Raw genomic sequence first — 22,819 nt, forward strand, 5'->3', positions numbered from 1 at the left:
GGCATCAATGCACTGTACTTTTGAGTCTTTTTTATCACTTTTTATTCAATTTATTTTGGGGGGGGGGAAGTGAAACAACGAAAAAAAAGAAAGGCAAATTGACCATTATATTTTTAAAATCTTTTTGGGGGTCTCCATAGGAACCTAGCTGTGGTAGCCTCGGATCCTTCAGGGGGACTGAGGCTGCGGTAGGGAATGAACAAATCCCCCAATCGTGCAAATGGGAGGTGTTCCAGTCCCGGGAGCGTTGCGCTTTGCTGCGCTCAGATGCCATGAGCACATTTGAGTCTGCGATTGAAGTTATCGCTAATCACAGACATTAATCCCCAGTGTCTAAGGTACTCTCTCTGCTCTAGTGCAGGCGCCATCTTTAAAGAGACAACATCCGCCGTACATGTATGGTGGATGTGGTCAAGGGGTTAAAGAGGACCTCTCACCCCACCTGACATGTCTGTTTCAGTACTACTTGCATTGCCTATTTAATAACAATTCTGGAGCATTTATTCTTATGCTGTGCAGTTCCTCTCTTATTCCTACTAGAAGTTTTTGAATGAATTGCCAGCAGTTTCCAATGAAGGTCCAGTTGGACGTTACCAGTTGGGGATGCCCCCTGTACAGTCAGCCACTATCCAATTGGTTCTACAAGGGGTGGAGAAGTAACAACTGCACCCAGGCACATAAGACGACACCAGCATTATAAGTAGCACATGGTAGGTGGGACCTGGTACGGATCTTACGCTGGGGTCCAGCTGCACCTCTACTGGTCACCACTAAAAGTCCCATCCTTCATGACCCTCCCCCCACACACACAGTGACGAGGGTGGTATCCTGAAATTACATAAACTGGGTGGAGTTGACCTTGCAGACTGTCAGCGAGCAGGGTGTTGGGGCTGCAGACCTCGTCCCCTTCCTTGTGAAGGTTTTATCGATCTCGGAGTCGCACGCTGTAGCTGTTCCGGCCGGAATCACTGCCTGCTCCATTTACCTCTTGTATCTGAGCCGCCGCGTGATGGATTTGCTCGGCTAAAATGAGTTGCACGGCTTTTATGCATCTTCCAGAACAAAGGCTGCGCGGTCTGCAAGCTCAGCAGATAAGGTGGCACGGCCAAGGTAGTGGAGCTGGAGGCAGCCTGGCGTTCCGGGCCCGGCGCAGACGCCGGTGCATTAAATATAGCTGTTTAATTAGGGTAATAAAGTCACATTCGTCTACATTGTCAGGGCCAGGTTTTAATAACTTCACTTCTCGTGTAGCCGCACCGGAATTGTATTCGCTACAGGTCAGTAAGGATAAGGAGTGGGGTAAAGGGTAATAATCGGCTGCGCAGGGGCCTCCAGAGCAGCAATTCTGTGATTGATCCATGCAATTAGCGGATGACACATTTTGCGATCACTGGAGCCAATGTCCCGCTGGCGGTGAACGAATATCAGAGACAAAATGGATGGCGGTTAAATAGGAGCAGGCAGCAGCAGCAGGGGAGCGTTACCTGGGACTGGTCATTATAGTTCAGGGTATTTATTCCGATCCAGCAAAAAGTCATGCGACATCCAGGAGTACAAATACAGCGTCTCTCCTTAAAGGGGGTTGTCCCATGAAACATATTCAACGGTTTTCCACCCAGCACCTGGATCTGAATACTTTTGCAATTACATTTACCGTAATTAAAAATGTAGCATAGCCACTGAGTTATTCAATAAAATGTCTCTGTATATCGCCACCTGCTGTTTGTTTTTATTCTTATTTCTTTGTCCAGATCACTGAGATGGCCGCACATGCTCAGTTTCATCATTCAACCGCCTCCTGAGTTGTGATAGGGAGAGCACAGACACGCCCCCTGAGCTGTGATAGGGAGAGCATGGACACGCCCCCTGAGCTGTGATAGGGAGAGCATGGACATGTCCCCTGAGCTGTGATAGGGGGAGCAGAGCTGTAGCAGAAAAGACACGCCCCTTGAGCAGTCAGCTTGATATAAATCCAGCAGAGCAATGAATGAGGAGATCTCTGGATCCATGTGAGGTCCAGGGCTGGTTCTAGTTTTGTTAGAAAGAGACTGTCATGTCCTATATGATGTTGGATTTTCATTTTTTACATTAATCATGGGCTGACCCCCTTAAGTGCTCTGTGCTGCTGGGAACCCCCCCACAAGATGAGAAGAGTTCCCTCCTGAAATACTCTGCACTGCTGGAGACCCTACTCCTTTTATAACGTACAGGTGGCCATACACATTAAATGCAGATTTCATCAGGACGGGCTGATCATATAATGTATATGGGGGGCCTCTCAACTCTATTCATGGAGCTAAGGAACAGGCGATTGGATTTCAACATGCCTGATCTTTTTGGTTTCCAGGAAGATACACTGCTACCAGAGGTGTCTGGGATCGGCTTAGTCCCCTCTCCTTATTAAGAACACGTGCATGCTCGGCTGCGCTGAGTGCATGTGTATAGTAATAGCTGTCAGTGGAATGAGTGTTCTGCTGAAGCCCATCACTGCTGTACGGCCACCTTGACTCTGTCTGTGACCTCTCACAAGATCAGCACACATCTCTCCTATAATACTCTGTGCTGCTGGGAGGACCCTGCTCCTTCACTATGTAACTCTCAGTCTGTGTCCTCCCACAAGATCAGCACACTCCTCTCCTGAAATACTCTGTGCTGCTGGGGGCCCTGCTCTATTCACTATGTAACTCTCATCCTGTGACGTCTGCACAATCAGCACAGACCTCTCCTGTAATACTCAGTGGACGGAGCAGGGTCACAGCAGCACAGAGTATTTCAGGAGAGGAGTGTGCTGATCTTGTGGGATTGAGAGTTACATAGTGGACGGAGCAGGGTCACAGCAGCACAATGTAACTCAATCTGTATCCTTCCCAAAAGATCAGCACACTCCTCTCCTGTAATACTATGTGCTGCTGTGACCCTGCTCCGTCCACTATGCAACTCTCAGTCTGTGTCCTTCCCAAAAGATCAGCACACTCCTCTCCTGTAATACTCTGTGCTGCTGAGACCCTGCTCCGTCCACTATGTAACTCTCAGTCTGTGTCCTCCCCACAAGATCAGAAAACTCCTCTCCTGAAATACTCTGCGTTGCTGTGACCCTGATACTTTTACTATGTAACTCTCTATGTCCTTCCCACAAGATCAGTGCACTCCTCTCCTGAAAAACTCTGTTTTGCTGGGGATCCTGATGCTTGCTTCCACTATGTAAAAGGCTGTGTGTGTGTGTGTGTGTGTGTGTGTGTGTCCCCACAACCCCCACAAGATCAGCACACGCCTCTCCTGAAATCCTCTGCGCTGCATAAAACATGGCGGCTTTGTCCCTGCACTGGAGGCACACAGTCTCTGATTTTCTCATGACGACATCACTTTTCATAGCTCATCGCATCTTCACGCTCCCAGATATTAAGGTCATGAACGAGACGCATTCTGCTCTCAAGTTCGTCCCCCGGACCATCCAGCGTCCCAGATGAGGATTAATAACACCTAAAAATAAAAATCGCATTTGGACGACAGTCAGAGGACGCCTCGGAAGGACACTTGGTAGATGCCTAATGGGCTCAATTGATTTAAGCGACAGGAGCCAAGGAAGTGAAGTGTCATGTGACACGGCGGAGATTTCATCTAATTGCAAATAATTAGGAAGGTAAGTAATTTAAGGAAAATGGCTTCATATGCAGACAATCAAAGCCGAGGAGATCAGTCACTTCCATAAAACCTTCTGCAGGGTTAGAAAAACAGGGCTGATTTCCCTCAGAAACAGCGCCACACCTGCAGATGGGCTCTACTGAATGAGGCTGACCTGCAATGCTGCATGCAACCTGTGGACAGGAGAAAGCAGCCATGTTTGTATATTTTGGACAACTCCTTTAAATAGCAGGCACAAACATCGGACCCTTTCATCTCACAGAAATCTGGCACTGGCTGCCACTCTATTAAGATGTTGGTGCAAAGCCACCAACCACAGAAGCACAATGCCAAGTGTCAGCTGGACTAGTATAAAGCTACCATCCTGAGAAGCACAATGCCAAGTGTCAGCTTGGCTGATGTAAAGCCTCCAGCCTGAGAAGCACAATGCCAAGTGTCAGCTGGACTGGTATAAAGCCCCCAGCCCGAGAAGCGCAATGCCAAGTGTCAGCTGGACTGGTATAAAGCCCCCAGCCTGAGAAGCGCAATGCCAAGTGTCAGCTTGGCTATTGTAAAGCCCCCAGCCTGAGAAGCACAATGCCAAGTGTCAGCTGGTCTGGTGTAAAGCCCCCAGTCTGAGAAGCACAATGCCAAGTGTCAGCTTGGCTGATGTAAAGCCTCCAGCCTGAGAAGCACAATGCCAAGTGTCAGCTGGACTGGTGTAAAGCCTTCAGCCTGAGAAGCACAATGCCATGTGTTAGCTGGACTGGAGTAAAGCCTTCAGCCTGAGAAGCACAATGCCATGTGTTAGCTGGACTAGTATAAAGCTACTATCCTGAGAAGCACAATGCCAAGTGTCAGCTTGGCTGGTGTAAACCCTCCAGCCTGAGAAGCACAATTCCAAGTGTCAGCTGGACTGGTATAATAATAATAATAATAATAATATTTATTTATATAGCGCCACCATATTACACAGCGCTTTACAAGTTCATAAGGTTCATATACAAAACAGAAATAACTGGATAATATGCAACTTAAACACTAGGAGTCAGGGCCCTGCTCGCAAGAGCTTACAATCTATGAGGAATTGGGGGTGACACATAAGGTAGTCGATTGTGATAAGTAGGATTTGAGCCATTATTGAACCAACAGGAGTGGTGCCGGCCGATCTGCTTTGGCTTTGGGACTACTAGAGGATTCAGTTTAGGCCAGAGGAGTTGGTGGGGGGAGGTTTAGTCGGGGAATAGTCAGTTTAGGTAGCTTGATAAGCCTGCCTGAAAAGATGTGTTTTTAAGGCACGTTTGAAGGTGGAGAAGTTGTGGATTGACCTAGTATTCCGGGGCAGAGTATTCCAAAGAGTAGGTGCAGCTCAAGAAAAGTCTTGAAGACGGGAGTGAGAGGTATGAATTCTGGAGGTTATTAATCTTAGGTCGCTAACAGAACGGAGAGCACGAGTAGGGTGGTAGATGGAGATAAGGGAGGAGATGTATGGAGGTGCAGCACTGCGGAGAGCACGAGTAGGGTGGTAGATGGAGATAAGGGAGGAGATGTATGGAGGTGCAGCACTGTGGAGAGCATGAGTAGGGTGGTAGATGGAGATGAGGGAGGAGATGTATGGAGGTGCAGTACTGTGGAGAGCACGAGTAGGGTGGTAGATGGAGATGAGGGAGGAGATGTATGGAGGTGCAGCACTGTGGAGAGCACGAGTAGGGTGGTAGATGGAGATGAGGGAGGAGATGTATGGAGGTGCAGCACTGTGGAGAGCACGAGTAGGGTGGTAGATGGAGATGAGGGAGGAGATGTATGGAGGTGCAGCACTGTGGAGAGCACGAGTAGGGTGGTAGATGGAGATGAGGGAGGAGATGTATGGAGGTGCAGCACTGTGTAGAGCAGGAGTAGGGTGGTAGATGGAGATGAGGGAGGAGATGTATGGAGGTGCAGCACTGTGGAGAGCACGAGTAGGGTGGTAGATGGAGATGAGGGAGGAGATGTATGGAGGTGCAGCACTGTGGAGAGCACAAGTAGGGTGGTAGATGGAGATGAGGAAGGAGATGTATGGAGGTGCAGCACTGTGGAGAGCATGAGTAGGGTGGTAGATGGAGATGAGGGAGGAGATGTATGGAGGTGCAGCACTGTGGAGAGCTTTGTGGGTGAGGGGGAGAAGTTTGAACTGTATTCTATGGTGGATGGGCAACCAGTGAAGTGACTGGCACAGGCTAGTAGCATCAGTGTAGCGGTTGGATGGATAGATGAGCCTGGCTGCAGCATTTAGAACAGACTGAAGAGGGGAGAGTTTAGTGAGAGGGAGACCGATTAGTAATGCGTTGCAGTAGTCAAGACGAGAATGAATCAAGGCATAAAGCCACCAGCCTGAGAAGCACAATGCCAAATGTCAGCTGAGCTGGTGTAAAGCCACCAGTCCAAGAAGCACAATGCCAAGTGTCAGCTGGACTGGAGTAAAGCCTTCAGCCTGAGAAGCACAATGCCATGTGTTAGCTGGACTAGTATAAAGCTACCATCCTGAGAAGCACAATGCCAAGTGTCAGCTTGGCTGGTGTAAAGCCTCCAGCCTGAGAAGCACAATGCCAAGTGTCAGCTGGACTGGTTTAAAGCCCCCAGCCTGAGAAGCACAATGCCAAGTGTCAGTTGGACTAGTATAAAGCCACCAGCCTGAGGAGCACAATGCCAAGTGTCAGCTGGACTGGTGTAAAGCCCCCAGCTAGAGAAGCACAATGCCAAGTGTCAGCTAGACTGGTGTAAACCTGAGAAGCAAAATGCCAAGTGTCAGATGGGATGACACTATCAGACATAAAAAAATGCTTTATGGACAGGTTCACATGATACACTCAGTCGTAGCAGGTTTTCTACTTCGCCCATTGATGTCGATGGAAATCTGCAACCGCATCAGATTCAAAATCCGCAGACCTGACATCACACTTGTGCACTTGGTGACGTTGTTCCCATTGAACTCAATGGAAGGTGTTCAGGGTGTTTTGATTGTGGATTACACCACGGAAAACAGCTGATTCAATTGTGGATTTTATCCCTGTAAACGGAGCCTCAAAGCCCCAGGTGCAGATATCACTGATGATAAAAATCGGAGTAAGACTGCACAAGCAGCACAGAGTATTTCAGGAGATGAATGAGCAGATCCCGGGAGGCACAGCTTCACGTCTGCTCACATCATGATGCAATAAGTACAGCATCATGACGAAGGACTGGACACAAGGAGAAGAATATAAACTAAGAGTTAGGCCCCTTTCACACGGGCGTTGCGTATTGGAGCCGGATGCGTTCAGGGAAAATTGTGCAATTTTGACACTAAAGCAAGTCAGTTTTCACTGCGATTGCGTTCCATGTTTGCGTTTTTTTCCACGTGGGTGCAAAACACTGTAATGCGTTTTGTACGCGCGTGAGGAAAATCGGCATGTTTGGTACCCAGACCCGAACCCGGACTTCTTCACAGAAGTTCGGGCTTGGGATCGGTGTTCTGTAGATTGTATTATTTTCCCTTATAACATGGTTATAAGGAAAAAAAATAATAGCATTCTGAATACAGAATGCTTAGTACAATAGGGCTGGAGGGGTTTAAAAAATAATAATAATAATATAACTCACCTTAATCCACTTGATCGCGCAGCCCGGCTTCTCTTCTGTCTTCATCTTTGCTGTGCACAGGAATAGGATCTTTGATGACGTCACTGCACTCATCACATGGTCCATCACATGATCTTTTACCATGGTGATGGACCGTGTGACGGACCATGTGATGAGCGCAGTGACGTCATCAAAGGTCCTTTTCCTGTGCACAGCAAAGATGAAGACAGAAGAGAAGCCGGGCTGCGCGATCAAGTGGATTAAGGTGAGTTATATTATTTGTTATTTTATTTTTATTTTTTAACCCCTCCAGCCCTATTGTACTATGCATTCTGTATTAAGAATGCAAATTTTTTTCCCTTATAACCGTGTTATAAGGGAAAATAATAATGATCGGGTCCCCATCCCGATCGTCTCCTAGCAACGGTGCGTGAAAATCGCACCGCATCCGCACTTGCTTGCGGATGCTTGCGATTTTCACACAGCCCCATTCACTTCTATGGGGCCTGCGTTGCGTGAAAAATGCAGAATATAGAACATGCTGCGATTTTCACGCAACGCACAAGTGATGCGTGAAAATCACCGCTCGTGTGCACAGCCCCATAGAAATGAATGGGTCCGGATTCAGTGCAGGTGCAATGCGTTCAATCCGCGCGGAATACTCGCCCGTGTGAAAGGGGCCTTACAGGACCAGGATTCCCCAGCAGCACAGAGTATTTCAGAAGAGCAATGGGCTGAGTTGGTGGGGTGCAGTGACCTGTCCACTCATGTGGTACTGTCCGTGAATAGAGGTCTGGACATCAGGGGGGGGGGGGCAACATCAAGAGGGGTGAGAGGGAGACAAGTGGAAGCACAGAGTATTTTAGGAGAGGAGTCTGCTGGTCGTGTGAAAGGTCATAAATACGAGGAGGAGCAAGATCCACAGCAGCACAGAGTATTACAAGACAGCAGTGGCCAGATATGGCGCTGTTTCTGATAGAAAGCAGCCATGCTTTTCTAATTCAGCACATCCCTTTAAGGAAGACGCATGTATCTCACAGGAGTCAGGCCTGAAGGGTAGTAGGGGTGCAGGTAAGGTCCTGGGTCTGGGCATCCTCCGCAGTGGATGTACGGACAGATCTGGACTGGATACTGGAGATCTGTATGGGTTTTTCAGAAGTAGAGATTACAGTCTGCAGACAATGAATGGGTTAATGGTCCGCAGGTCGGGCTCCTATCATTTCTGTCGAGTAGCCCGGGCCAGGCGGGAGATTGATGGTCTTGACGCTCTGCCATTTCGCATCATAAAGTATGAGCAGCGACATCACGAGGCAGAGTCTGCTGGGAGATGATCGCTCAGAGAACATGGGACCTGCTGATAACCGCCGGCGCATCTGTCAATCACAGCGTGGGCGGTCAGGCCCGTGACTCAGGCAGGACGCTGGGGATAAAACCAGAGCCGCGGGGAGTTATGGGATGTAGAGTATATCAGAGGTAACGAGACTCAAACATGACAAAGAGCTGCTCCGATTGTGGAGGACTCCGCGAATCTGCACCATGCGTTAGATGGTGGTCAGTTCACGGAAGGGGTCCTCTGTAATACCACATTTCACCTGCAGTGGCCGCTGCAGCAGCTCACCAGCAAACTGCATTGAGGACTGTTTTTCAGCGGTTTTCTCACCGGGACGGTTGTGTGGCCGGGTGACTCCTTGGGAAGTTAAAGGCGGCCGTACAGGCGTGAGACCCCAACACACAACACACTAGGGTCATATACACAATCAAAGCCAAGCAATAGGACAACAGGGGAGGAGGGAGCCCGCAGATAAAACAGAATGCACACAGTCACATAATATACACTGCTGAACACACTGTATATCACAATGAACATAAGAGCGATCTGTCCAAACCACTCATCACCGCGGTGTAATGACCGCACCATGAACACTGAGGACGGCAGCGGAAATCGGTGACCTCTACAATAATAATGATGATAACCACAGATGAAAACTACTACTACTACATATGCAGGTGTATGCATTTGTAGGTGAGACTGCCTCCATTGCATAGCGTAGGTTCCCATCCAAAAGAGGTCACCTTGTCGTAGTGGATGGGCACAAATGACTATGATCAAAATATTAATAGTAAGTACCTTATATTAATTTACCTAGCGAATATAGCATTAGTCCATATAGTCTATGTCTGCAGAGCGCTAGTGCATCGTGTTTGCTTTTACTTTTGTATTTTTAACTATGGTGACGCGCACCTGCGAATTCACTTCAATTTACTGACCGCAAATTGCTTGAATGAGGTCTGCCATCCGCATCCAACGGTACGCACCTCAAAAAAGTAGTGCACTCCATAGGGTTCCGTGACTTTATTCCGCACAGCACCTTCCGGATTGCGGACCTATTCAAGAGCATGGGTCCGCATCCGTGATGCAGGGTGCACCCACTGTTTGAGGGCCGCAATACGGGCACAGTCAGGCAACGGCTGTGTGCGTGAGGTCTAACTGTCTTTTGCACTATTATGACAGTTTTACATCAAGACACGGAGGCTCCTATTGCTATCTCTTCCTTTACTGTCCACCAATAGCAGCAAAGAAATTTACATAAAGAACAATGTAACCATGGTAACAACCGTCCCACCCCAGACAGCTCCTATAACAGGCCGCTCCTCTTCTGGATCTTCCTCTTTCTTTGCTGCTGCCACCCGATAAGTGCTGCACTATTCTGTTTCTGCTGGTTATCTACTTATATATTTAACTATTTCTGTTCATGCTGTTTTTTTTTTCCTATGCGTAGAGTATTTCAGGGGCGGGTCTCCACCAGGGCCGGCAGTAGCAGGGGCCGCCTGTCCGGCCGATCCACTTTTCAGGCCCGTAGCGCGGGCTGAGGTTCCTTCAACCAGAGACCTCCCTTCCAGGAACAGAGGAACTCGTCGCCCTTCTTCCCAGCCAGAGGTGGCCAGTGGCGCTCCAGGTCCTTCCGAGGAAATTCCAATTCCAGAAGACCTTTCGGTAAGTCCTCCACCAGTGGGGGATTTTTCGGACCATTGCATCGGGGGCAGACTCAGTCATTTTTTCCATGCCTGGTTAGCCATCACGTCAGACCCTTGGGTCTTGACCACAGTCAGGGGTTTCCACATCGAGCTCGTAGACTCACCAAGCCTCCTCCCTCCTCCCTCCCCCCCTCCTTTTGTGCTGTCAAGGACCGATTGCACTCTTGTAGATTTGGAACTCATGTCCCTGTTCCGCAAACGAGCGATAGAGAGGGCTTCTCCATCCCCCAGGGCAGTCCTCAGCAATATCTTTCTTGTACAGAAGAAAGGGGGTCAGATGCACCCGGTTATAAATCTGCGGGCTCTGAATACCATGGTTCACTATCACCACTTCAAGATGGAGGGGATTCACCTCCTCAGAGATTTGCTACTTCCGGGGGACTGGATGGTGAAATTGGACCTCAAGGATGCTTACCTGACGGTTCAGATTTCCACACAGTCCAGAGACCTGCTCAGTTTCCTATGGAGAGGGGAGATTTGGCGCTTCACCTGCCTCCCTTTCGGCCTGTCATCGGCGCCTTGGTGTTTCACCAAGCTGATGCGTCCGGACATGTCCTGGCTTCGCAGTCGAGGCGTACGTCTGATCGTATACCTGGATGACATCCTTATGCACCAATCCAGGTCAACCTTGCTAGTACACCTGCGCTGGACATCGGATCTCCTCTCACGCCTCGGATTTCTCCTCAACCTGGAGAAATCTTGCCTTACCCTGCTACAGAGGATAGAGTTTCTGGGATTCACCGTGGACTCCATCGCGAAATCGCTAAGCCTCCCTATGACAAAGTTGCGCTCTATCCGCAAGGAGCTTCGGCACGCTCTGTCCGTTCCCCAGTTGTCGCTATGTCATCTAGCCCGCATCATTGGCCTGCTAGCCTCTTTGATCCAAGCTGTGTTCCCGGCTCCGCTGCATTACCGCGCCCTTCAGCGGCTTAAGATCGCACACCTTCATTCCAGTGCAGCGTTTTGCGGATACAGTGACCCTGGATTCGGAAGCTCGAGAGGAACTCCACTGGTAGATCAACAACCTGGAGGCGTGGAAGGCAAGGCGATTTTCGGTCTTCAACCGGAATTCACGGTGGAATCGGATGTGAGCCTCCAGGGCTGGGGGGCCCACTGCGACGGTATCTCCACGGGCGGCCGTTGGACGGAGGACGAAACGTGCCTCCACATCAATGCCTTGGAACTTCTGGCCGTTTCCTTTGCTATTCGGAGCTTCACCAATGGGATAGCCCATGCGTGCATCAGGTTACGTAGGGACCCACTCGGCGACTCTAGCGCGTCTCGCAAAGGACTTTTGGTCCTATTGCCTTTCCAAGGATATCATGGTTTAGGCGGAATACCTTCCCGGCCTCCAAAACACTCGAGCGGATTGGAGTTCCCACTGCTTTATGGACGGCAGCGATTGGAGGCTGGCTCCGGAGATGTTTTTCGGTGATATCAGATGTCTGGGGTCCTTTTACCATAGACCTTTTCGCCTCGAGACTCAACACACAGCTTCCTCGCTTCTTCAGCTGGCGTCCGGATCCGGAGGCAGAGGCGATGGATGCCTTTCTTCAGGACTGGTCCGTTTCTCTTCTGTACGCTTTTCGCAATGATCCAGAGGATGCTGCTGCAGGCTCGTCACCAGAGAGCCGACTTGGTCGTGGCGGTCCCGTTTTGGGGGACTCAGAGTTGGTTCCCGGAACCATCCCTGGTTCATAGATGTGCCCCTTTTCTTCCGAATCAAGTGGATCTGCTTCACGACCCTTGGGGGCTACAACATCCGCTCCTGCTCGAGATATCCCTACAGCTGTTAGCATGCCGAATCTCAGGATACCCGGAGAGGTCGAAGGCATTTCGGATGCAACTAGACGCCTCCTGGACAACGCATGGGCTCCCGGCACCAGAAAATCTTATCGGGCAGCCTGGAGATCTTGGGCTAGCTGGTGCTTGGAATGGGACCTGGATCCCATTTCGGCGCCTGTGAGTCACCTCTTACAGTTCCTTACCTCCTTATTTAAGGCGGGGAAAGCTTATAGAACTATTAACCTATGCAGGTCTGCTATTTCATCCACTCATCAGGGTTTTGAAGGTATCCCTGCGGGACCGCATCCTTTGGTGTGTCGCTTGTTACGTGGTTCTCGCCTGGCTCGCCCTCCTCGGCCTCGTTTTTCTACCACTTGGGATGTTTCCTTGGTATTGTCCTTCTTCGTTTTCTGGCCCAGCAATCCGGATCTCTCCTTGAGACAGTTATCGGCTAAGTTGTTGGTGCTCTTTTGTCTCATTTCTTGTAAAAGGGTGTCTGACGTTCGGGCTCTTGATCACGACGCCAGATCCTTTACTCCTGAAAGCGTCTCCTTCAACATTTCCAGACGCACCAAGACTAATATCAGGGAAGTATCGTATACCAGTTTCCCATCTTCGCCGGCTCTTTGCCCAGTGGCCTGTTTGCGGGAATATGAATCCCGGGCGAGGGCTCATCGCTCTTCTTCGATTCCTTAACTTTTTCTTTCCATTCGCCATCCCTTTGGCCCAGTCTCCAGCCCGACTTTGGCTCATTGGATGAAGTGGGTTATGTCCCTGCCTGGAGTGGATACTTCCATCTTCACTGCACATTCGGCGAGAGGTGCCGCTGCCACCTCTTTAGCGATTTCAGGTGCGCGTTTGGAGGACATCTTACGTTTAGCTGACTGGTCGAGGGTCACGACGTTCAGGGAGTATTATTTTCGTCCTCCTCCTCATCCGTTTTCTTCCATAATGTACCAGCTTTGAACTTGCAATAGGAGCCTCTGTGTCTTGATGTAAAACTACATGATTTTCCTAGTCTATGATGTAAAGTTTTATTAAAGACACGGAGGCGAGTATTGCCCGCCCTGGATTTTTTTTCCCATCCCTTTTAGCTTTTTTGAGGGTTTTGTATTATTTTGTTTTACTATTAATGTGGTTATGCTTACATGGATTGTTTATTAGAATTGTTTTCAGGTTAAAGTCTGACAGATGATGTCTGGTTTCTACCTGATGTTTACACTGGCCATATTGTCTGTTTTCTTTTTTCAGGCTGATGTTCTAGTGAATACAGGACACTAAATCCTTCTGTTTTCTCTTCAGAAGTTTTAGCCAGTTGGCTTCGTTTGTGATGTTCGGGTGGAGCTGAGATGTTCGCTTCCAGGTTCTAAGTTCCAGTTCGTTTACCGGTCGTGTATAGGTTTACAAAGAAAGAGGAAGATCCAGAGGAGGAGCGGCCTGTTATAGGGGCTGTCTGGTGTGGGACGGTTGTTACCATGGTTACATTGTTCTTTATGTAAATGTATTTGCTGCTATTTGTGGACAGTAAAGGAAGAGATAGCAATACTCGCCTCCGTGTCTTCAATAAAACCATGACTTTACGTCATAGACTAGGAAAATCATGTAGTTATATTCCAGTCCATAGGGACTTTATTATAATCCCTGAAGAAGGTCCCCTGTCCAGGAACCCTGACTATTAGCTGCACTGGAAACAACATCTTCATCTATGACTCAGGCTTGGACTGGCCCACAGGGGTACAGGTGAATCCCCCGATGGGCCCCTGAGCAAGGTGGGCCCTTAGTCCTCCACCCCCTGCACAAGTGGCACATAACACAGTAGACTTACTGCACTACATAAATATATTCTATGAACAGCACCTCAACCAGCTTATGTTCATATAAAAAACTTGTGCAATTATTTATTATATTTGAATGTATCCGTACAATGGGCTGGCGCCCAAAATAAATTTTACTGGTGGGCCCTAGGTACCCCAGTCCGACACTGGGCAGACTGTTATGACATGGCCGTCCATTGCTTTGAATGGGGACGATTTCCTACCAGCAGCCCTGCGGCTATCACAGTTGACCACCAGTGCGGCTGTCCTATGAGAAGTGGTGGTCCCGATCGGTAAATATCAGATTGTCCTATGACAGGGTGATCCCTTTCAAATTTTCTGTCTTGCAACATTAATAATCACTGTTATTATATATTAGGGAACCGTTAGCTAAAGGGGTTTGTCCACCTCACACATGGGTAGCATACGGCTAGAACACGCCACCGATGTCAGATAGGTGCGGGCCCCACCTCTGGGACTCACACCTAGATCCAGACCGGGACCCCCCCCCCCCCGAGTGAGTGGGGAGCTGCCGCCCATTCATTTCTGTGGGGCCAAGTGCTAGCTCGGTTATCACCAGCATTCCCTTAGAAGCGTAAGGAGCGTTGGCCGCTCTCCACTCATTTCTATCGGACTTCCAAAAACACCTGCTCAGCTATTTTCGGAAACCCTACAGAAAAGAATGGAGGACACGCTGCGCATGCACAGTGTGCTCGGCTTCACTTTCAGGGCCTGTTCTGGAGATAGGCGCGAGGACCCGCACTTATCAGACATTAGTCGCATATCCCAGTGATATGCCACCAATGTCTCAGACGAGACAATCCCTTTAAGCCATTTTCTAATGCACACACAATGCTGGCCTACCTGGCAAAGATATGAAGAGAGAGAAACCACAAATCAGTGAGCGAGTCCCAGGACTCGCCCTGTAGTTCTCTGCTGGTTGCACCACCAATGAAGCGATGAGAAGGGTTGCTTCTGTCCAATTGCAGTTACTTTACCTTTAATTCAACATGAGGAATTGGGGACTTAATCCATCCTGGCGTGAACAAGCCTCGGCGCTCACAATAAGAGGCATGCGTCGCTAATGAATAAGGCCTCGGCGAGCGGCGGAATTTCATGCTCTAAACAATCACAAATTTGAATTTATGAAACAAAATAAACCTAAAGGGACTGATGATCTGAACTATAGCAAAACCAAAATAATTCTGTCCATCCATCAGGACGTATGGGATCAAAGTGCCCATCTAAGTGTCAGAGCAGAGTACTGCATGGAAGGTCATTCGTCTGAATGGCTGCATTTAATTCTACATTTCCCTTGCACAGAAAAAAAACGTTGCTGCCATGACATCATTGGACAAATTCAGCCAGGGGTCTCAGGGGGCAGACCAGAATTAGGGGTTATATATGATGAGAAAACAATTAAAAAAATATGTTTAGAGTCTAGACACAGGAGTAATCTACATAAGCAGCTGAATCACTGTGTACATACATTACTTATCCTGTACTGATCCTGAGTTACATCCTGTATTTTACTCCAGAGCTGCACTCACTATTCTGCTGGTGCAGTCACTGTGTACATACATTACATTACTTATCCTGTACTGATCCTGAGTTTTACATCAAGACACGGAGGCTCATATTGCTATCTCCTTCTTTACTGTCCACCAATAGCAGCAAAGAGAAAAAATTAACATACAGGGAACCATAGCAACCAAGGTCCCTCCCCACTGGCCCCTATAATAGGCCGCTCCTCCTATAGCTCTTCCTCTTTCTTTGCTGCTGCCAAGCTAAGTACACCTCTTTTCTGTTCTGTCTTGTTCATTGAATTGTTTGGTGTTTTCTTCTGCGCTGCGCACCCCAGGGTGACTAACCCTGCCTGCTCGCAGCGTTTTCCCTTGTGCTTTTCCCCCTGCCTCTTTGGGGCGGGCGATTTTTTCTTCCCCTGCGCTTATTCCCGCGCTGTGGGAGTCCTTGCTGGAGCCTATTTGCGGTTCTTCCCCCTGGTTTCCCAACCATTATGCCGGCCGCGCTTAGCGTTTAATGGTCCTGTGTGGCCTGCGTCCCCTCCCCGCCCTGTTAGGTACGGCGTGTTGACTTACCGGAGCCTCCGGCGCTTCCCGGTTTGTTGGGGCGGGTCCTCCATCGCTGCTTTCGGCGGCGCCGTTCCCGGCGCCTCTGCGCTTCGGGTGGCCGCGAGATCTCGGCGGCCATCTTGGACTCCCTCAGCATCGGCCGGCCGCGAGGTCTCGCGAGATCTCGGCGGCCATTTTGGTTTCGGAGGCCGCGATTCGCGCGCTTTTGGGGCGGACCTACTGTGTGCTGCTACTTCCGGCCATTCACCTTCCTCTCCCGGCACGGTCGGCGGCTCCTGCTTCTGCCTGCTCTGTAGCGCCGCTGTTTTTTCCAGGTGACATCGCTTTACCCTGAAGGCTTTTGTTTTCCCTGGTAGCGCTACCTCCTGACCATAGGCTTTGGTTATGTCTGCCCCTACCCCCCCTCCTACTGCCAGTAGGCCCCGCCTCCCCTGAGTTATGTAACTCTGCTGGGGCTGATGCACATGCGCTAGCTCTGCAGCGCTCGGTGTCAGACGCGATCATGGCAGCCATGGGCTCCATGTCGTCAGTTCTGTCACAAACTATTGCGCAGGCTCTGTCCGCACATCCCGCCAGTGCTCCCTTGCTAGACCCCATTGCCGCCCCGCAGCCTACCTCCATTGATCCCCCTGTTTTACAGGGGACTTTGACTGGTGCGCATCTTGCCACCCCAGAGACCGTGCTTAGCTCACGGGAAAGGGCCTCTTCCCGCCAGGCAGAACGGGCGCGGACATGGAAACGCGCGAGAGCGCAATCACCGAACCTGTCTGACTCGGATGGAGTTTCAGACGAGGAGTACGGCATGGAGGAGGATCTCACCCCCCCAGTTCAGGGCCCCTCCACCTCCGCTGCGGCGGCCTCCTCTGCCAAGGAAGCGGCGACTACTTCCGCCCCTGCCCGTTCTGAGGCCGTGTTGGATGACGGGCGAACCGATGTTCGTTCCCGAGTCGTTACATCACCCTCGTTCGGCGGAATGGCTTCCCTCCCCTCACGTGGGGGCCTATTTGGAGCACTGGGTGCGTCACTCGCTTAGCCGCGAGTCGCGCAATAAGCTTAGGGCCGAGTGTCCCCGGCCGGTGGTTCCCAATAAAGTCTGTGACACCCCGTTGGTGGACCCCAAGATGTCGCAGTTCTTGTCCAAAACGGGTTGGAACGCAAAAAAGGGCCTGGATTCAGCGCTCCGCAACTGCCAGGACAAAATTCTAGATGGGTTTGGTCCCTTGACTAGGATCTTAGAGTTGGCCGAAGCGGCTAGAATGGAGGGTACCCCGATTGACCCGGTGGAATTGAGGGGCTGGGCCCAGCGGGCCATATGCCTGACCGGAAACGCCAATACTGCCATGGCGATTGAGAGACGCAAGGCGATCTTGTTCAAGATTGACCCCAAATTGGCCAATTTGGCTCTCACTGAGGCTGGAAAGGATGCCCAGGGCCTCCTTGTCGGCGAGTCCTTCATCAAGGACATGAGCCGGTTCGTGGGCACCTTTACTGCGCTGGACAAGGCCCAGTCCTCTATGCGCAGGGTCTTCCAGGGACGGGTCTCTCATCGGGCCGGCAGTGGTAGGGGCCGTCTGTCCGGCCGTGCTAATTTCCAGGCCCGCGGAGCTACCAGAGGTTCCGGTGGACATCGTCCTCAGTTCCAAGAACAACGCAGCGCGTCTCCGTTCTTCACCACGAGAGGACAGCAATGGCGTTCTCGCTCCTTCCGGGGCAACCCGAGTCACCGCAGACCCTTGGGTAAGTGCGCCCCTGATGGGGGATTCTATGGTACCTTGTGTAGGGGGGCCGACTCCAGCTTTTTTCCCACGCTTGGAGCCTCATTACCGCGGATCCATGGGTGCTTGCCACGGTCAGGGGATTTCACATAGAGCTCACGGGCTCCCCCTATCTGATTCCTTCCCCTCCGCTTGTTCCCCTATCGCGCGCGGATCGTGCGTTGGTGGATGCGGAATTACAGTCCCTCGGGCAAAAGTTGGCAATAGAGCCTCCGTCCCCGGCTTCGGTGGGTGTGATCAGCAACATCTTTCTTGTACAGAAGAAAGACGGGCAGATGAGACCGGTCATCAACCTTCGCTCGTTGAATGCGGTAGTACGTTACCGTCATTTCAAGATGGAAGGGATCCATCTCCTTTCGGGACTTGTTAATCCCTGGGGACTGGATGGTGAAACTGGACCTGAAGGATGCTTACCTGACGGTCCCGGTATCCGCCCTTTCCAGAGACCTGCTTCAGTTCCGGTGGCAGGGAGAGGTCTGGAGGTTCACCTGTCTGCCGTTCGGGCTGTCTTCAGCTCCCTGGTGTTTCACCAAGTTGCTGCGTCCGGTCGTGTCGTGGTTGAGGACTCGGGGTGTGCGTCTCATCATCTATCTGGACGACATCCTGCTAATGCACGGTTCCAGAGCGGGATTGCTGGAACATCTACGCTGGACGGCGGATCTGCTTTCGGGTCTCGGGTTCCTCCTCAACCGAGAGAAATCCTGCCTTACTCCGGCCCAGAGGATGGAGTTTCTGGGATTCACGGTGGATTCCCTCTCGGAGTCTCTCAGCCTGCCGACGGCGAAGTTGCGGGCGATCCGCAAGGAGTTGAGACATGCTCTCCTTGCTCCCCATCTCTCGTTACGTCACCTGGCCTCTTCCATTCAGGCGGTGTTCCCAGCCCCGTTGCATTACCGGGCGCTCCAGCGACTGAAGATCGCCCATCTTCGGACCGGTGCCTCCTTTGCGGACGCGGTGGTTCTGGACTCGGAAGCCCGGGAGGAACTGAGTTGGTGGATTGCCAACCTGGAAGCGTGGTACGGGAGAGCAATCTGTGGGTCCCTGCCGGGGTTGACGATCGATTCGGACGCGAGCCTCCAGGGCTGGGGGGCCTATTGCAACGGTGTCTCCACTTTGGCGCGTTTGGCCAAAGATTTTTGGTCGTTCTGCCTGTCCAGGGATATCATGGCGCAGGCGGAGTATTTGCCAGGGTTGAGCAACATTCAGGCGGATTGGAACTCTCGCTACCTGTCAGACGGCAGAGATTGGCAGTTGGATCCGCTGGTGTTCGCGGTGATTTCGGATGTGTGGGGTCCGATGTCCGTCGATCTCTTCGCCTCTCGGCTCAACAGGCAGCTAACCCGGTTCTTCAGCTGGCGTCCGGACCCAGAAGCGCTGGCGGTGGATGCTTTCCTCCAGGACTGGTCGGTGTCTCGCCTGTGCGCGTTTCCTCCGTTCTCAATGATCCCGAGGACTCTCCTGCAGGTTCTCCGCCATCGGGCGGATCTGGTTCTGGTGGTCCCGTTCTGGGGATCCCAGGTTTGGTTCCCTTCATTGTTGAAGATTCTGGTGGAGGTTCCTGTGCTTCTCCCGAACCGGTTGGATCTCCTACGCAACCCTCAGGGTCTACTTCATCCCCTCCTCCTCGACGGATCCCTACGGCTGCTGGCGTGCCGGATCTCAGGACACCTGGATCTTTCGAGGGAATTTCGGCTGCGACTCGACGACTATTGGACAGCGCGTGGGCTCCCGGCACCCGAAAGTCTTACCGGGCAGCCTGGAGAACTTGGGCTCATTGGTGCGTGGGACGGGACCCGGATCCCGTTTCGGCACCTGTAGCTGACCTGCTGTGTTTCCTCACCTCTCTCTTTGAGGCGGGGAAGGCTTATCGGACCATTAACCTTTTCAAGTCCGCTGTTTCTTCTACCCACGAGGGCTACTCGGGTGTCGCGGCTGGTCGACATCCTTCTGTGTCTCGCCTCCTTCGGGGGGCTCGGTTGTCTCGTCCCCCTCGGCCTCGTTTTTCCACTACTTGGGATGTCTCCCTGGTTTTGGGCTTTTTGGCCTCTTGGCCCGAGAATTCGGCTTTGTCCATTCGGCAATTGTCTGCTAAAATTGTTGGCACTGTTTTGTCTCATTTCATGTAAGAGAGTGTCGGATGTGAGGGCCCTTGACTACGACGCGCGTTCGTTTCCCCCGGATGGGGTTACCTTTAACATCTCGCTTCGCACTAGGAATAGCATCCGGTTCGTGTCCTACCCTAGTTTTCCTACGTCTCCGATCTTATGCCCCATGGCGTGCCTTCGGGAGTACGAGTCCAGGACTCTGGCACACAGGTCTCCGACCAGGCCACAGCTGTTCGTTTCTATTCGGCATCCGTTTGGCCCGGTGGTTAGCCCTACGTTAGCGCGTTGGCCTAAGTGGGTTATGTCGTTGGCGGGTGTTGACACTTCTGTCTTCACTGCCCATTCCGCACGGGGGGCCTCTGCCACCTCCCTGGCGGTTTCGGGGGCCAGGTTGGAGGACGTGATGCGCCTGGCCGACTGGTCTACTGTTACCACGTTCAGGGAGTTCTATTTCCGTCCTCCAGCTAATTTGTTTGCTTCTATTATTGACAGGCTTTGAACTTGCAATATGAGCCTCCGTGTCTTGATGTAAAACTAAATGATTTTCCTATTTCATGACGTAAAGTCATAGTTTTATTAAAGACACGGAGGCGAGTATTGCCCGCCCTGGATTCCCTCCCTTGGGTCTTTTGGTGGGTTGTTTTCTTTCAGGGCTCGCTTATGTATGTCTTTACGGTATTTATTGTCCTGTTATTTATTAATGACATTGTATTTATTGCTCTGTTGATTATTTCATTGCCATTGTAGTGTTTGTTTAATGCACTTTATTGCCGTTGGTCATTCAACCCCTATCGGGTCTGTTTGAGCGGTTGGTGTCCGATGCTCTTGTCCTGACATGCCGGTTTCACCTGGGCCCATGGTCTGTTCTCTCTTTCAGGTTGAAGCTTCTTCAAAGATGGTATACCGTGTTCCGGTTTAAAGTTCTTCGGTGGTTCTTCCGGTTGATGTTCAGAGTTCGTTGGATTGTTCGGGATGTTGGCACCAGGATCCCAAAGAAAGAGGAAGAGCTATAGGAGGAGCGGCCTATTATAGGGGCCAGTGGGGAGGGACCTTGGTTGCTATGGTTCCCTGTATGTTAATTTTTTCTCTTTGCTGCTATTGGTGGATCAGTAAAGAAGGAGATAGCAATACTCGCCTCCGTGTCTTTAATAAAACTATGACTTTACGTCATGAAATAGGAAAATCATTTAGTTACATCCTGTATTTTACGCCAGAGCTGCACTCACTATTCTGCTGGTGCAAGCACTGTGTACATACATTACTTATCCTGTACTGATCCAGAGTTACATCCTGTATTATACTCCAGAGCTGCACTCACTATTCTGCTGGTGCAGTCACTGTGTACATACATTACTTATTCAGTACTGATCCTGAGTTACATCCTGTATTATACTCCAGAGCTGCACTCACTATTCTGCTGGTGCAGTCACTGTGTACATACATTACATTACTTATCCTGTACTGATCCTGAGTTACATCCTGTATTATACTCCAGAGCTGCACTCACTATTCTGCTGGTGCAGTCACTGTGTACATACATTACATTACTTATCCTGTACTGATCCTGAGTAACATCCTGTATTATACTCCAGAGCTGCACTCACTATTCTGCTGGTGCAGTCACTGTGTACATACATTACTTATCCTGTACTGATCCGGAGTTATATCCTGTATTATACTCCAGAGCTGCACTCACTATTCTGCTGGTGCAGTCACTGTGTACATACATTACATTACTTATCCTGTGCTGATCCAGAGTTACATCCTGCATTATACTACAGAGCTGCACTCACTATTCTGCTGGTGCAGTCACTGTGTACATACATTACATTACTTATCCTGTACTGATCCTGAGTTACATCCTGTATTATACTCCGGAGCTGCACTCACTGTTCTGCTGGTGCAGTCACTGTGTACATACATTACATTACTTATCCTGTACTGATCCTGAGTTACATCCTGTATTATACTCTAGAGCTGCACTCACTATTCTGCTAGTAGAAAATACAATGCAACAGCACTCTGCAAACCAAATAAAGTACAAGAAAGTATTCTAATGCTATGCTTATTATGTAAATTAGAGATGCATGGCAAATACATTTTGTATAAAATGATTTGTGCCCATCTGCCACCCTTTTTTCTCTGCAGTTTGTACAGGAGGTGTGGCTGACACTTCAGTCGTGCACTCCTGACCAGCTTGTCTGCCCCATAGGCTGATTTTAATGTGCGAGTATAAAGCTTAGCCTGCTCTCCCTCACTCACTGGAAGCCATTTGACACCAGGAGAGGTATAGGGTGGACTCTCATTGCATTCGTTGGTGGCCATTTGACACCAGGAGAGGTGCGGAGTGGGCTTGGCATGCATATTGGTACCTGCATTCCCTGGATATAATGGAGGTAATTTTGGCACCAAAGATGAAAAAAATTAAGGTGGGCCCAGCATGCATGTGGAACCTACACTCTCCGAATTGTATGGTAGCCATCATGGCACATAATTGTCAGTGGGGGGGGCTCCACACTAAAGGAGGGAAGGGGGAACAGTAACTGGGCCTGGAAACTAGGAAAGGAACAGGTCACCTCCTAGACAACCCTAATCCAGGCCCTAACTACCTATCAATATGAATAGACCTTGAAGGTAGGAATATCCATATGCAGGATACCTAGGCCTTTATATCCCTATAAGGCCCTGGAATGAGGTTAGGACCAGAGACAACCCATTCCTCCCCAGATGGACGAATGGAAGTCTCCGTCTCAGGCCCAGATACAAACAGGGAATATAACAAACACAAAACAATAAGAAAAGACAAGACTTATCTGAAAGTAGAAAACTGGCAACTCCAGAAGCAGCACAGAGTACAACCGACCAACTAGTTAGAAGGCAGGAAGAACATCTATAAACTGCACCTCCAAGAGTGAGAAGCGGCTACTTATGGGAAAAGTAAATTACCAACAAGCAACACCTGAAGCAAGGGGTGCGGCATTCACCAAAACACA

General features: G+C 50.4%; 1 protein-coding gene across 1 annotated transcript in view; it reads right to left on the reverse strand.

Annotated features, from left to right (window-relative positions):
* Nucleotides 1–22,819, reverse strand: part of TRAPPC9 (trafficking protein particle complex subunit 9) — a 488,202-nt gene that overhangs the window by 431,139 nt on the left and 34,244 nt on the right. The window lies entirely within an intron of this gene.

Source organism: Bufo gargarizans, chromosome 5 (assembly GCF_014858855.1).
Source record: "Bufo gargarizans isolate SCDJY-AF-19 chromosome 5, ASM1485885v1, whole genome shotgun sequence".
Classification (NCBI taxonomy): Eukaryota; Metazoa; Chordata; class Amphibia; order Anura; family Bufonidae; genus Bufo; species Bufo gargarizans.